This window comes from Gadus morhua, chromosome 10, assembly GCF_902167405.1.
Source record: "Gadus morhua chromosome 10, gadMor3.0, whole genome shotgun sequence".
In the NCBI taxonomy this organism is placed as follows: Eukaryota; Metazoa; Chordata; class Actinopteri; order Gadiformes; family Gadidae; genus Gadus; species Gadus morhua.
The window spans coordinates 6,491,504-6,507,543 of NC_044057.1; the positions used below are offsets into that span (position 1 = coordinate 6,491,504).

At 44.8% G+C, this 16,040-nt stretch overlaps 9 non-coding genes across 9 annotated transcripts; 4 read left to right on the top strand and 5 right to left on the bottom strand.

The window, feature by feature from the left end:
• Positions 1-5,764: 5,764 nt before the first annotated feature.
• Positions 5,765-5,837, bottom strand: trnaa-agc (transfer RNA alanine (anticodon AGC)). The gene has a single exon. It is a non-coding gene; the product is annotated as a tRNA-Ala (tRNA).
• A 579-nt stretch (positions 5,838-6,416) lies between these two features.
• On the bottom strand, positions 6,417-6,489 carry trnaa-agc (transfer RNA alanine (anticodon AGC)). The gene has a single exon. It is a non-coding gene; the product is annotated as a tRNA-Ala (tRNA).
• Positions 6,490-8,256: 1,767 nt separating this feature from the next.
• Positions 8,257-8,329, top strand: trnaa-agc (transfer RNA alanine (anticodon AGC)). Its single transcript has one exon. It is a non-coding gene; the product is annotated as a tRNA-Ala (tRNA).
• Positions 8,330-8,875: 546 nt separating this feature from the next.
• Positions 8,876-8,948, top strand: trnaa-agc (transfer RNA alanine (anticodon AGC)). The gene has a single exon. It is a non-coding gene; the product is annotated as a tRNA-Ala (tRNA).
• A 671-nt stretch (positions 8,949-9,619) lies between these two features.
• Positions 9,620-9,692, top strand: trnaa-agc (transfer RNA alanine (anticodon AGC)). Its single transcript has one exon. It is a non-coding gene; the product is annotated as a tRNA-Ala (tRNA).
• Positions 9,693-9,917: 225 nt separating this feature from the next.
• On the top strand, positions 9,918-9,990 carry trnaa-agc (transfer RNA alanine (anticodon AGC)). Its single transcript has one exon. It is a non-coding gene; the product is annotated as a tRNA-Ala (tRNA).
• Positions 9,991-14,487: 4,497 nt separating this feature from the next.
• Positions 14,488-14,560, bottom strand: trnaa-agc (transfer RNA alanine (anticodon AGC)). Its single transcript has one exon. It is a non-coding gene; the product is annotated as a tRNA-Ala (tRNA).
• Positions 14,561-14,713: 153 nt separating this feature from the next.
• On the bottom strand, positions 14,714-14,786 carry trnaa-agc (transfer RNA alanine (anticodon AGC)). The gene has a single exon. It is a non-coding gene; the product is annotated as a tRNA-Ala (tRNA).
• A 670-nt stretch (positions 14,787-15,456) lies between these two features.
• Positions 15,457-15,529, bottom strand: trnaa-agc (transfer RNA alanine (anticodon AGC)). The gene has a single exon. It is a non-coding gene; the product is annotated as a tRNA-Ala (tRNA).
• Between the last annotated feature and the right edge of the window lie 511 nt (positions 15,530-16,040).

Genomic DNA, 16,040 nt, shown 5'->3' on the forward strand with positions numbered 1-16,040 from the left:
GCTCGCGGCAACCGGCGGCATGTAGCAGTTCATGTACTTCAGCGAGTCAAAGCCAAAGTTCCTTTCCCCCAATTCCTTCTCAACCATGGCTCAGATAACCCCCACAACAGTCTCGTTGTGGAAATACAAGACACGATAAAGAACCGACAAGAAACACTTGCGTTACAGTGTGTGTATTCACACACACACACACACACACACACACACACACACACACGGCGCTCGCACGGTCGAGTCTCATTGGCGGGCCAACGTCTCTGGGCGGGCCAGGCAGAGTAAGGGGAGGAGCTGAGATTCTTGGTGACGTCATGAATACAGACATTCCAAATCAGCGCACTTGAGCCTCCGTTTTTTCAAAGGCGAGCAGAACAGCTAGTGCTCGTTTTACACCAAACGCAAGTTTTAGCCATTGGGGGACCATAGGCAGGCTAGGGGAACTCATATTTATATTAGAAAACCTCATAAAGTGAGATTTTCATGTCATGGGACCTTTAACTGGTTGTCGTAAATCGCCGTCGCTCTGATATTCGGACATCAGCAGCACCTGACTGGTTCAAGGTGGCAGGTTCAAGCTATGCGCACATCGCTCAACCAATTCAACCAATGACAGTAGATGCATTTTGACTGACAGAGAGGCACAGTTGGGGGCAAATATCATGCATTTTGAATGTCCAAGAGCACACCACCAACATTTTCGTCCTGTCTCGTCTCGTCAACGAAAACTAAACTTACATTTCGTCATAGTTTTTATTATCAACGATCTATTTTTAGCTCGTCATCGTCTCGTCAACGTCATGGAAAAAAGGTAGTTGACGAACATTTTTCGTCATATTTTTCGTTAACGAAATTAACACTGATCCGCACACTTTGCCCGTTGACTCCTCTCATCCCCAAAGAAGAACAGCGCTGGTTGCACACGAGCTGCAGAGATACAACATTGATATCGCAGCTCTTAGCGAAACCCGCTTCCATGGCGAGGATTCTATAACAGAGGTGGGAGAAGGCTACACCTTCTTCTGGAGGGGGCTTCCAGAAGGCTCCCGCATGGTGTAGGTTTTGCTGTGCGGTCAAGCCTACTTCAGAGGATCCCAGAATCCCCAGTCGGCATCAGTGAAAGACTGATGACCTGGCGCATTCCCCTCACCAACAACCGTCATGCCACCCTCATCAGTGCATATGCCCCAACACTGGATGCTGACCCCGAGTGCAAGGAACTCTTCTATGCCTCCCTGCACTCCGCCATAAATAAAACACCCTCCACCGACAAGCTCATTCTCCTCGGGGACTTTAACGCGAGAGTGGGCTCTGACGGTGTGTTATCGAAGGATGTGCTTGGGCAGCACGGTGTTGGTAAACTCAATGAAAATGGTCTTCGCCTCCTCACTCTCTGCTCTGAGTATCAGTTGGTCATCACTAACACCTTGTTCCAACTGAAGAACAAATTTAAGACCTCCTGGCAACACCCCCGCTCTAAACACTGGCACCTCCTTGATTACATCATTGTCCGCCAAGCTGACAGGAAGGAGGTGCGAGTTACCAGAGCCATGCGTGGAGCAGACTGTTGGACTGATCACCGCCTGATCAGAGCCAAATTCACCCTGGAACTCCGTCCACCACTGAGGAAAACACCACCCTGCAGGAAGCTCAATTGTGATGCATTGAAGTCCCCGCACTCAGTCAACCAGCTCAGGGAACAGATCGCCTTACAGCTGTCCAAGATCCCTGAAACACCAGCTGATCCAGACGTCAACACCACCTGGAGTACCCTACGCACCGCTATTCACCGGGCGGCAGTAGAGTCTGTAGGGTACACCAGACGGAGACACAAAGACTGGTTCGACAACAGTGCACCAGGTATCCACAACCTACTTCAGGCAAAACACAAGGCCCTTGCAGCTCACCTTTCCAACCCCCAATCCACCTCGCTGAAGGCCCGCTTCAACAACATCCGGGCTGAAACACAGCGTACCCTCAGAGCCATGAAGAATGACTGGTGGACAAAGAAAGCCCACGAGATACAGCATCACGCGGACACCAACAACTCCCACGCTTTCTATGACTCCATCAAGGCTATTTATGGCCCACAGAGGAAGAACATAACCCCGGTCAGATCAGCAGATGGTACCATCCTGTACAAGGACAAACAACAGATCCTGGACAGATGGGCTGAGCATTTCAACACCCTGCTGAACACCTCATATCCAACCAGGATGGACACACTTGCCGACCTCCCATGCCCGCCAACCGTCACTGATCTAGACTCCTCCCCCAGCTTTGCTGAGGTACGAAAAGCCATCGCTGGCCTGAAGAACAACAAGAGCCCAGGCCTTGATGGAGTCCCGGCAGAAATCCTGAAGCATTGCGGATACCTCCTCACCCGCAGATTACACCATCTGATCATTGACATTTGGTCATCTGAAGTCATCCCGCAAGATTGGAAGGATGCCAACATCATCACAATCTTTAAGCGCAAAGGAGACAAAGCAGACTGCGGTAATAGCAGAGGCATTTCCCTTTTGTCAGTTGCCGGTAAGGTGCTCGCACGGATCATGCTACTTCGACTAGCATCTCATGCTACCAATAACATCCTACCGGAGACCCAGTGCGGCTTTAGGCAACAGCGAAGTACCGCAGACATGATCTTTGCTGCTAGACAGATACAGGAAAAATGCAGAGAACACTGCAAAAACTTGTACCTAGCTTTCATTGATCTGTCCAAGGCCTTCGACACGGTAAACCGGGAACTGCTGTGGGAAGTGCTGGGGAAGCTGGGGGTTCCACCAAAGTTCAGAAACATCTTGCGGCAGTTTCATGATGGGATGCAAGCCTGTGTGAGTGTTGGTGGCCAACAATCTCCATTCTTCAGTGTGGATGTGGGGGTCAAGCAAGGGTGTGTTTTAGCCCCAACCATCTTCAACATATTCCTCTCCACAGTCACCCTCCTCTCCCACAAACTCCTGGACCCTTCTGATGGGGTACAGATACAGTACAGACTGGATGGCAACCTCTTCAACATTAGGCGCCTCCAAGCCTTCACCAAAACCACCACCCAACACATCTTAGAGCTACAGTATGCAGATGACTGTGCTCTCCTCGCCCACTCACCAGAATCTCTACAGCATGCGCTGAATATGGTCGCCTCCATCTACAGCGCCATTGGTCTCCAAATCAACATCAAGAAAACACAAATAGTTGCTCAGGAGTTCACCCCCCAAACGTGTGTGCCCACCTTCACCCTCGATGGTCATCCCCTTGCCATCGTCCCACACTTCACCTACCTAGGCAGTATTCTGTCCCCCTCCTGCAACATCGATGATGATCGGTCTGGCCTCCGCTGCCTTTGGCAGGCTTAGCGCCAGGGTTTTCCAGAACAGGAACCTCACCACCTCCACCAAAGCAGCTGTGTACAGGGCAGTGTGTCTTTCCACACTGCTGTATGGTTCGGAAACCTGGACACCCTACCAGAGGCATTTTCGAACCCTAGAGGCCTTCCACATCCGTTGCCTGCAAAGGATCCTGGGTGTGTCCTGGGAAGACAGGGTGCCCTATGCCGAGGTCTTTGACCGGACCCACACACAAAGCATCGCCCTGCTCCTTGCGCAGAAACACCTACGCTGGGTTGGGCATGTGATCCGTATGCCTGCCCACCGCCTGCCCAGGCAAATCCTCTATGGCCAACTTCTGGATGGCCAGAGATCTGCTGGGGGTCCAAAAAAACATTATAAGGATCACCTCAAAACCCTCCTGAAGCAGTGCAACATTCCACTGCACTCGAGTCCCTGGCTGCTGATCGCAACACCTGGAGCTCCTCCTGCAACCAGGGAACTACTCACCTTCAGGAGCAAGCCACAGAGAGGAGGATACAGCGACGTGCACTGAGGCATCAGCGTGCTGCAGTGCCCACACCCTCCAGTGCCACATACCCTTGTCTCTCTTGTGGCAAAATCTGCGGATCCCGCATAGGCCTGCACAGCCACTTGGCTATGCATCGCCGCAACACACCCCAATAATTGTCCTTCCTTTCTATTTGGAGCAACGTCATCATCGTAATCGATGGACTGCCATAACGTGTGTGTGTGTGTGTGTGTTCGTGTGTGTGGGTTCTCAATACTTTACATCTTGTGTTTCTATACAATACTTGTTCATTTTACATCTTGTGTTCCTATACAATACTTGTTCATTTTACATCTTGTGTTCCTATACAATACTTAGTGTCAGATAAGTATATACTTAGTGTCGATAATAATACACATTTTATTGTGATTAACAGAAACAGAAATAAACTTAAGTCATTGGGTGTATTGATTAATTGTATTAATTGTATTGATGTACAGATCGCTGCTTGTGCAGCTCGCTGGATCGAATCCCACTCACGGCAGGTGAAATGGAAGAACATAACTCGAAACGTCAAATAATGCACAGTGATATCGCCTGAATATTTCTGCACGGCAAAATAGGCCTATATGTTATTGCTTCATTCTATATTTTCCCGTATTTATTTCCCGTGTTTTTCACATGCGTGTGGGGCTCAAAAATTGGCTCCCTTCCTCCTGCATTACTGTGTTCTGCCAGTTCCGCCAAAGTAAGCCCAAAGTAAGCCCAACATTAGCCAATCACGTTTTTTCCGGCTTACTTTTAACCAATCACGTTGTTTCGCGGAATTCATCCATTTCTCAATAAAGGTAAGGTGTGCATTTTTAGACGTGATGTAGGCCTACCGTTATCTGACAAATTTTCTGCTGCATCCGTTGGTGTTGACATTGCCGATTGCTTGCAAACGGTAACGTTGTTGTTCATTACCGTTGTTGTAATGTGTCGTTTCTGGGTAGTAACGTTGCCATGTGTTTTGATAAGGGTATGACAGTCCTTTGTCTATATTTACATATAACTACATATTGGAATTAGTAGGAAATATAAAACAATGCACGTGTGATCTGCTCAATAAACAGCTTAAATAGATTAGGCCTACAACGTTATAGCTCTTGACTGCTTCTGGGCCAAAGTGTGCAGAGGGATTTATGCTTTGCGTCTACTCATGTAGGCTACACTTGACATGCTCGACACTTTGCCAAACTGTCACCAACACTAATACTCTGTTTCTAGATCACTATCATTATAAGGATGATATTTATTGTTTCCCATCGTTTCTCCATTGTGATCGACCGGCCCTACTGGAACGTAATATTCACATTTTCTGAGATACAGAATTTTGGGTTTTCAAGGAGCGATAATCATTCAAATTGAAGCAAATACGTGCTTGAATTCTTTCACTTTAGCTTTAATAAATCTATATAATATGAGTTTGACTTTTAAATTGAATAATTTAAATCAATTAATGTTTCCATAGTGTTGTAGCGACCCAGCGCAGTGACGCTAAAATTTTCAAATGTATTATGCACCAGTAACGTGACTGGGAAACAGAAGAATCCGGCCACATATGAACATGATCTGGCCACTTGACGCCAATTTTCTGAAGGAAAACATAGGATTGATTGATTTCATCAGTTGTATACCATAATCATCCATGTTAATTCGAATAAACGCTTGAAATATTTCACTTTGGGTGTAAAGACTCTATATAATGTACGAGTTTCACTGTTTAATTGAAGGATTTAAATTAATTAACTTTTTCGCTAAAATTCAAATTGATTGAAATAAACCTGTATAGATGAACGTGACTTGGAAAATAATTAGCCTATAAATGAACATTACACTATCCGACATCTTGGTGAACAATGATGCCGATTTTCTGAGGGAAAAAGTATGGAGGATGCGGGCATCGATCCCGCTACTTCTCGCATGCTAAGCGAGCGCTCTACCATCTGAGCTAATCCCCCTGCCGTTCAAACCAATGTACTGTACTGGAATTACACCCTCACTTTTGAATCGTGATCCTTCTTTGAACATTGAAATAAAGTTGCCTTACTTTTTAAATTACAGCATAAGGTTAATACAATTATGACGACATTGATTTTTTTTGTATTTCTAGTTATGAAAGAAATATTGACACATAGTCAACTTGTGGATATGAACAATGCGGTGGCTCTGTGCTGTTGATTTAACATTTCCCCGAATATTGGATGTATCCCATATATGAAGGAGACTGATAAGACATGCGGCTATATATGAACATGGCACTGAACGGCGCCTGCATTTTCTGCAGGTAAACAAATGGAGGATGCGGGCATCGATCCCGCTACTATCCCATATGATCTTTATAAAAGGCTCAATGGGATTGAGAAGGATAAAGGCAATGGGATGAAGAGACGCCCAGTCTGCATTACTGGACACATTAAATTTAAATCTACAAATAGATGCTGGAGTATCTGGGACATGTTGTAACAAGCAGTTGACAGTGCAAACGAGAGACGCACATTAATGAGGTCGGTCAGTTACTCTGGCTTTTTAAAAAATATTGGAGGATGCGGGCATCGATCCCGCTACTTCTCGCATGCTAAGCGAGCGCTCTACCATCTGAGCTAATCCCCCACCTGACTCGGTACCCATACGCACAGTTAGAATTTTTTTAAGGAGGATCTTAATGGAAGTTGGAGTTGGAGTTGGTCTATCATTTAAGGGAGTCGTTTGTGCTGCTGTCATGTTGTTGGATTGAATTTATTACTGTACTTTGAATTTTAGAAATAAACAAAAAGGTTTTTAATTGGGGCCTCAAGCCCCAATTAAAAGAGCCGCACAAATTGGGACAAACGTCAGAAAAAAATCTTTTTGTTTATTTCTAAAATTCAAAGTACAGTAATAGCCTATGTCCAATCCAACAACATGACAGCAGCACAAACGACTCCCTTAAATGATAGATCAACTCCTTCTCCAACTTCCACTAAGATCCTCCTTAAAAAAATTGAAACGGTGTGGATGGTATCAGAGTCAGGTGGGGGATTATGGAGGTAGATTTGTGTCTTTATTATGCAATCAAAAATAATAGGTTTGAGAGCAAAACTTTCCACACTGCAATCAAAAAATAGGTTTGAGAGCAAAACTTTCCACACTGCAATCAAAATATAGATTTGAGAGCAAAACTATCGACGCTGCAACCAAAAAATGTTTTATTGCAAGATAAATTAATGTGATAAAAAAAATATTAATGGGAATCCAAAAGTTTTGTTTGCAAACCCATAATTTTTGTTTGCAAATCCAAAAGTTTTGTTTGCGAATCCAAAAGTTTTGTTTGCGAATCAAAAAGCTTTGTTTGCTGTTGAGCTGAATCTCGTGGGCGGGACCTACGCCGAAAGATGTAAGACACGTCTCTATTGGCCAGTCTCGATCGGAGTGACAGCTTGGCAACATCCACAGTTAGTAACGAGAGAGGGAGTTCTATTTCATGTAGGCTACGCCGTCTAGGCTTCGCCTTATGGGCTTGTCCCGTGCGCGCGCTTGCGCGCCCTGAAAATCCCGTAGGCCTCCCTGTCAGCCGACAAGGAGACCATGGCAGAGGAGAGCAGGGCGATGTTGTTGACCGCCGCCGCGGATTGAGAGGCACAAACGAACACCCTGTCCGTCAGGCCGACAATCTGCTTCTGGAGGCGGTCGGGGGGCAGCGGCTTTTCGGATGTTGCCAAGCTGTCACTCCGATCGAGACTGGCCAACAGAGACGTGTCTTACATCTTTCGGCGTAGGTCCCGCCCACGAGATTCAGCTCAACAGCAAGCAAAGCTTTTGGATTCGCAAGCAAAACGTTAGGATTCGCAAACAAAGCTTTTTGATTCGCAAACAAAACTTTTGGATTCGCAAACAAAACTTTTGGATTCGCAAACAAAACTTTTGGATTTGCAAACAAAACTTTTGGGTTTGCAAACAAAACTTGTGGATTCCCATTAATATTTTTATCACATTCATTTATCTTGCAATACATTTTTTTTTGATTGCAGTGTGGAAAGTTTTGCTCTCAAACCTATTATTTTTGGTTGCATAATAAAGACACAAATCTAGCTCCATAGGGGATTAGCTCAGATGGTAGAGTGCTCGCTTAGCATGCGAGAACTAGCAGGATCGATGGGCGCATCCTCCAATAACTATTAAGAGCCAGAGTAACTGACCGACCTCATTAATGTGCTTCTTGTTTGCACTGTCAACTGCGTGTTACAACATGTCCCGGACACTCCAGCATCTATTTGTAGATTTAAATGTAACGTGTCCAGTAATGCAGACAGGGCGTCTCTTCATCCCATTGCCTTCATCCTTCTCAATCCCATTGAGCCTTTTATAAAGGAAAATAGGATATAATACAACAAGGTGTAAGGGGGATTAGCTCAGATGGTAGAGCGCTCTCTTAGCATGCGAGAAGTAGCGGGATCGATGCCCGCATCCTCCACTGGATGGTCATCTGAAGGAAGGACATCTGGTGTATTGTAAAAATGATATTTAATGTACCTATTTATTTCTGACCGACACTATGCAGGAACATGATGGAAGTCCTTATTAGTTTAAAACCTAACGTAATAGGCCTCAAGGCCCCATTAAAAGAGCCGCACTAAAATGGGACATATGAAGGTCATACGATGGTCATATGAAGGAAGTATTTTTGGTATATTGTAAAAATGATACATAATATACCTATTTATTTCTGACTGACACTAGGCAGGAACATGGCATTTCTTATTAGTTAAAAACCTAACATAATAGGCCTCAAGCCCCCATTAAAAGAGCCGCACAAATTGGGACAAACCTCAGGAAACCTTAAAAAAAAACTTTTTGTTTATTTCTAAATTTCAAAGTACAGTAATATGTTCAATCCAACAACATGACAGCAGCACAAACGACTCCCATAAATGATAGATCAACTCCAACTCAAACTCCAACTTCCACTAAGATCCTTCTTAAAAAAATTGTAACGGTGCGGATGCTGTCAGAGTCATTTGGGGGATTAGCTCAGATGGTAGAGCGCTCGCTTAGCATGCGAGAAGTAGCGGGATCGATGCCCGCATCCTCCAATGATATTTAAAAGGCCAGAGTAACTGACCGACCTCATTAATATGCGTCTCGTTTGCACTTTCAACTGCATGTTACAACATGTCCCAGACACTCCAGCATCTACTTGTAGATTTAAATGTAATGTGTCCAGTAATGCAGACAGGGCGTCTCTTCTTGCCTTTATCCTTCTCAATCCCATTGAGCCTTTTATAAAGATCATATGTGAGGAAAATAGGATATTTTACTTCTGTGAATAAGGGGGATTAGCTCAGATGGTAGAGCGCTCGCTTAGCATGTGAGAAGTAGCGGGATCGATGCCTGCATCCTCCACAGGATGGTCTTCTGAAGGATTAATTTTGGTATATTGTAAAAATGATATATAATATACCTATTTATTTCCGACTGACACTAGGCAGGAACATGGCATTACATATTAGTTAAAACCTAACGTAATAGGCCTCAAGCCCCCATTAAAGGAGCCGCATAAATTGGGACAAACCTCAGGAAAAACTGAAAAAAAAACTTTTTGTTTATTTCTAAAATTCAAAGTACAGTAATATGTTCAATCCAACAACATGACAGCAGCACAAACGACTCCCATAAATGATAGATCAACTCCAACTCCAAATCCAACTTCCACTAAGATCCTCCTTAAAAAATTGTAACGGTGCGGATGGCAACAGAGTCAGGTGGGGGATTAGCTCAAATGGTAGAGCGCTCGCTTAGCATGCGAGAAGTAGCGGGATCGATGCCCGCATCCTCCAATGACTTTTAAAAAGCCAGAGTAACTGACCGACCTCTTTAATGTGCGTCTCGTTTGCACTGTCAACTGCTTGTTACAACAATGTCCCAGACACTCCAGCATCTATTTGTAGATTTAAATGTAATGAGTCCAGTAATGCAGACTTGCCTTTATCCTTCTCAATCCCATTGAGCCTTTTATAAAGATCATATGTGAGGAAAATAGGATATTTTACTGCTGTGAGTAAGGGGGATTAGCTCAGATGGTAGAGCGCTCGCTTAGCATGCGAGAAGTAGCGGGATCGATGCCCGCATCCTCCACAGGATGGTCTTCTGAAGGATTAATTTTGGTATATTGTAAAAATGATGCATAATATACCTATTTATTTCTGACTGACACTAGGCAGGAAAATGGAAGTCCTTATTAGTTAAAACCTAACGTAATAGGCCTCAAGCCCCCATTAAAAGAGCCGCACTAAAATGGGATACATGAAGGTCATACGATGGTCATATGAAGGAAGTATTTTTGGTATATTGTAAAAATGATATATAATATACCTATTTATTTCCGACTGACACTAGGCAGGAACATGGCATTACATATTAGTTAAAACCTAACGTATTAGGCCTCAAGCCCCCATTAAAGGAGCCGCACAAATTGGGACAAACCTCAGGAAAAACTGAAAAAAAAACTTTTTGTTTATTTCTAAAATTCAAAGTACAGTAATATGTTCAATCCAACAACATGACAGTAGCACAAACGACTCCCATAAATGATAGATCAACTCCAACTCCAACTTCCACTAAGATCCTACTTAAAAAAAATTTAACGGTGCGGATGGTATCAGAGTCATGTGGGGGATTAGCTCAGATGGTAGAGCGCTCGCTTAGCATGCGAGTAGTAGAGGGATCGATGGCCGCATCCTCCAATCTATTTTAAAAGGCCAGAGTAACTGACCGACCTCATTAATGTGCGTCTCGTTTGCACTGTCAACTGCTTGTTACAACATGTCCCAGATACTCCAGCATCTACTTCTAGATTTAAATCTAACGTGTATGCAGACAGGGCGTCTCTTCTTGCCTTTATCCTTCTCCTTTTCTGACTGACACTAGGCAGGAAAATGGAAGCGATTTAACGTAATACGTAATAGGCCTCAAGCCCCCATTAAAAGAGCCACACTAAAATGGGACAGATGAAGGTCATACGATGGTCATATTTTTCTTTTTTCTTTCTTTTTTTTTGCTTCTGTTGAGATCAACACGGCCGCCGAACGTACTGCAGGCCACCGGACTGGTTTCACCAGTCTATAATGCTGTTCCTATTTGTATGGTATCCCTTGACAGGAGGTTGGTCCGGGATTTCATGGAGGAATTTTCCCAGCAGAATTTTTAACATGTATAGACCTCTGCCTGTGTTGCTGAGGTCACGGAGTGGGGAAGAATGTTCCATAGTTTCCCAGCATGGACAGCAAAGGAGGAGTCATATAGGCTCACAGCGGACAGAGGAGCATGCTTGTTGAAGGCGGGAATTTTGACCTTCTTTCCAAGCCGCATATTGTCGGTGAACTGCATCCCGATGTCATTGGGTGTGGTTTCGTTGAGGATATTCCAGACATGAATGATCATATATCTCTCTCTTCTGCGCTGCAGGGATAGAAGGTTCAGCGCAGAGAGTCTCTCCCAGTAGTCAAGGTCCCCTGTTCCAGCGATGCGCCGGGTGAAGTTGCGCTGGACATCCTCGATTGTCTGGATGTCTGACACCTTTACAGGGTTCCAAAGGGGGCAGCAGTATTCTACCCTGCTTCGGATTAGTGACTTGTAAAGTTGAAGCATGACAGGTTTGGAGCGGTCTTTAAAGACTCCAAGAACCCATGAAGCAGTCTTTATAGCACCAGCCACCATCTTGTTGATGTGAGGGGTCCATTTATAGTCGGATGACAGTTCTACACCGAAATGTCTTGCAGACTTTTGGGGTTTAAGGATGTGCCCACTTGGTGTGGCGTACTCCGAGAGATGTGATGTAAAGGGAAGCTCGTCAAGCATGGTAGATTTGTTTGTCCTGTACCGAAGCAACATGAACTTGTCCTGGTGTAGCACCATGTTGTTCTTCTTGGACCATTCAATTATGCTGTCAAGGTCTTCTTGGACAATCTCTGCGTCCTCGGAGATGTCGATTTTTCTCTGGATCTTGGTGTCATCTGCAAAACTACCAGGGTTGCAGTTCTTGACAACTTTGTGGAGGTCGTTGATATATATGATAAACAGGATCGGTCCTAGTACCGAGCCCTGTGGGACACCGCTGATAACAGGTTTAGGATCGGAGTGGTGACCGTCGACTACCACGGTCTGAGTCCTATTTGAGAGAAAGGCTTTGATCCACTCGTAGAGGTTACCTCGGATGCCGTAGTTGTGAAGCTTCTGCAGTAGGATGTTGTGAACCACCTTGTTGAAGGCTTTGGCGAAGTCGAGGTATATCACATCGGTTTCGAAGCCTTCGTTGAGGTTGCGAAGGATGCTGTCGTAGTGCTGTGGAAGTTGGGTCAGACAGCTGCGTCCCTTCCGGAAGCCATGTTGTGTAAGGGATAGCAGTTTGTTGCTCTCTAGAAAATCAACCAACTGGGTCCTAATCACACGCTCAAATATCTTTGTGACATGGGATGTGAGGGAGATCGGCCTGTAGTTGGCTGGGTCCGTTTTATTTCCCTTCTTGTAGATCGGGGTAATATACTGTGCTTTGAGGTCCTGGGGGATTTCTCCAGTATTCATTGACCATTTCCAGAGTATGGTCAAGGGAACACTGATCTCATGCTTGCAGCTCTTGAGGGTCTTTGCCGGGATATCTTCATGTCATGTGGCAGCGTAGTTGTCGAGCTCATCAATCGCTAGCTCAATGTCTTCTTTGGTGAAGTTGATGTCAGCAATGGTTGCACCTGGTTCACCTTGAGGGGTTATCATGGTTTGTTCGATGTCCGGCGAGTCTGGGTCACTGAAGGCAGGGTAAAACTGCTCCTGGAGGATGTTTGCCATATCTTGTGGTCGATGACGCAGAGTATTGGAACTGTCCTTCAGCGGCCCAATATTACTCTTTGCTTTTGCAAACCGCTTAGCAAAGCTGTAGAAGTAACGCAGATTAGTTTTGATGGTATCGACAGCCCTTTGCTCCCTGATATGGAGCTCTTCAAGGATCGTATCACGAAGGTCAATCTGGAGAAGGCTGATGTTGTCCTTCAGCTTCTGGAGTTCAGGAGAAGCTGGATGGTGCGTTTCCAGACATTGTAGGCAAGCTTTCATCTTGCAGCTTTTCCGGTAGAGTAATGACCTGTTACGGCTAGGTTTTCTTTTGGTCTGATCCTGAGGCTTGTTCTTCTGGGGGCAGTGTATAATGCAGAGCTGGAGCACTGTGAGCCTGATGAGTTCTGCAAATGATGCTCCTTGGTCATCCCTGGGGCAGTGGGAGTATAGTTCCACCCAGTTTATATCTCCCATCTGATCTTTGAGGGCTTCTGTGTCTGCTTCGTGGATGTTGAGAGAGTGGAACGAGAATCTTTCAAACTTCTTGGGAGGAGCGGTCTTAGTGTGGTACCTAGTTTGTGGTCAGAGAGAGAGGTTTTTGATGAGGACACTTCTATGATGCTGTTGGTGTCATTGGTGATCACGAGGTCAAGCACGTTGTCGAGGCGAGTTCCACAGTCGACAATCTGTGACAGGAAGTTACTGGAGAGGAAGTCTAGGAGTAGGTCGCATGATGCAGAGCTGTCAGCGCCGAGGGATTTAGCATACGACATAGATTTCCAGTCTATTGCCGCTTTTCCACTGCATGGTACCAGCTCGACTCGACCTGACTCGACTCGACTCAGCTCGCATTTTTGGCGTTTCCACCGCGAAAACATGGTATCTGGTACCTGAAGTGGCTGCTTTTTCTAGTACCGCCTCGCTCTAGGTTCCAAGCGGCTGAGCCGATGCTAAAAGGTGACGTCGGCATACGGCCGACCACTGATTGGCCAGAGAGTGTGACGAAGTCACAAGAGCGACATGGCAACCATGCTGGTAACAGCCATAGCAACGCCGCAGCCAACATATTCCACTTCTTCAACTTCTTCAACATGCCAGCTAATAATAGTAATGTTATCGATGTCCTCCATTGTTGTTATGTGGGTTCTCTCCATGTGTGGGTTGCGTAGGTGTTGTTTGCGTCGCATACAAAAATACGTCACGGCCCTTTCGCGCAGCCGACCCCGCCCACGTCCAGGAGGTACTATTTGCGGTGGAAAACGACCCGTGCTGCTGCCGTGTCGAGTCGTGTCGAGTCGAGTCGAGTCGAGTCGAGCTACATGTGCGGTGGAAAAGCGGCATATGTTAGGGAAGTTGAAGTCGCCTGTTATATAGATCGTTGAGACTTCACTCTGGATATCGTCAAGGTAGGTTTGGAGATGAGTCATCATCTTGGAGAAGCTCTTGAGGCTTGCGGTAGGAGGACGGTAGATAGATGCGACTATGTAGTAGATTTCCAGCCTATTATGTTAGGTTTTTAACTAATAAGAAATGCCATGTTCCTGCCTAGTGTCAGTCAGAAATAAATAGGTATATTAGGTATCATTTTTACAATATACCAAAAATACTTCCTTCATATGACCATCGTATGACCTTCATGTGTCCCATTTTAGTGCGGCTCTTTTAATGGGGGCTTGAGGCCTATTACGTTAGGTTTTAACTAATAAGGACTTCCATTTTCCTGCCTAGTGTCAGTCAGAAATAAATAGGTATATTATGTATCATTTTTACAATATACCTAAATTATTCCTTCAGAAGACCATCCTGTGGAGGATGCGGGAATCGATCCCGCTACTTCTCGCATGCTAAGCGAGCGCTCTACCATCTGTGCTAATCCCCCTTCCTCACTGTTTTAAAATATCCTATTTTGGTGACATATGATCTTTATAAAAGGCTCAATGGGATTGAGAAGGATAAAGGCAAGAAGAGACACCCTGTCTGAGACACCCTGTCTTAATGTGGTCGGTCAGTTACTCTGGCTCTTAAAAGTGAATGGAGGATGCGGGCATCGATCCCGCTACTTCTCGCATGCTAAGCGAGCGCTCTACCATCTGAGCTAATCCCCCTCATGACTCCAAACCCATCCATACCGTTTCAATTTTTTTAAGGAGGATCTTCGTGGAAGTTGGAGAAGGAGTTGATCTATCATTTAAGGGAGTCGTTTGTGCTGCTGTCATGTTGTTGGATTGGACATAGGCTATTACTGTACTTTGAATTTTAGAAATAAACAAAAAGGTTTTTTTCAGTTTTTTCTGAGGTTTGTCCCAATTTGTGCAGCTCTTTTAATTGGGGCTTGAGGCCTATTACGTTAGGTTTTAACTAATAAGAACTTCCATTTTCCTGCCTAGTGTCAGTCAGAAATAAATAGGTATATTATATATCATTTTTACAATATACCAAAAAATTACCTGCAGATGACCATCCTGTGGAGGATGCCGGCATCGATCCCGCTACTTCTCACATGTTAAGCAAGCCCACAACCATCTGAGCTAAACAGCCTTGCACACTGTTATAAAATATCCTATTTTGGTGACAGATGATCTTTATAAAAGGCTCAATGGGATTGAGAAGGATAAAGGCAAGAAGGGAAGCACTGTCTGCATTACTGGACACATTACATTTAAATCTACAAATAGATGCTGGAGTATCTGGGACATGTTCTAACAAGCAGTTGACCGTGCAAACGAGACGCACATTAAAGAGGTCGGTCAGTTACTCTGGCTTTTTAAAAGTCATTGGAGGATGCGGGCATCGATCCCGCTACTTCTCGCATGCTAAGCGAGCGCTCTACCATCTGAGCTAATCCCCCTCATGACTCCAATGCCATCCATACCGTTTCAATTTTTTTAAGGAGGATCTTCGTGGAAGTTGGAGAAGGAGTTGATCTATCATTTAAGGGAGTCGTTTGTGCTGCTGTCATGTTGTTGGATTGGACATAGGCTATTACTGTACTTTGAATTTTAGAAATAAACAAAAAGGTTTTTTTCAGTTTTTTCTGAGGTTTGTCCCAATTTGTGCGGCTCTTTTAATTGGGGCTTGAGGCCTATTACGTTAGGTTTTAACTAATAAGAACTTCCATTTTCCTGCCTAGTGTCAGTCAGAAATAAATAGGTATATTATGTATCATTTTTACAATACACCAAAAAATTACCTGCAGATGACCATCCTGTGGAGGATGCCGGCATCGATCCCGCTACTTCTCACATGTTAAGCAAGCCCACAACCATCTGAGCTAAACAGCCTTGCACACTGTTATAAAATATCCTATTTTGGTGACATATGATCTTTATAAAAGGCTCAATGGGATTGAGAAGGATAAA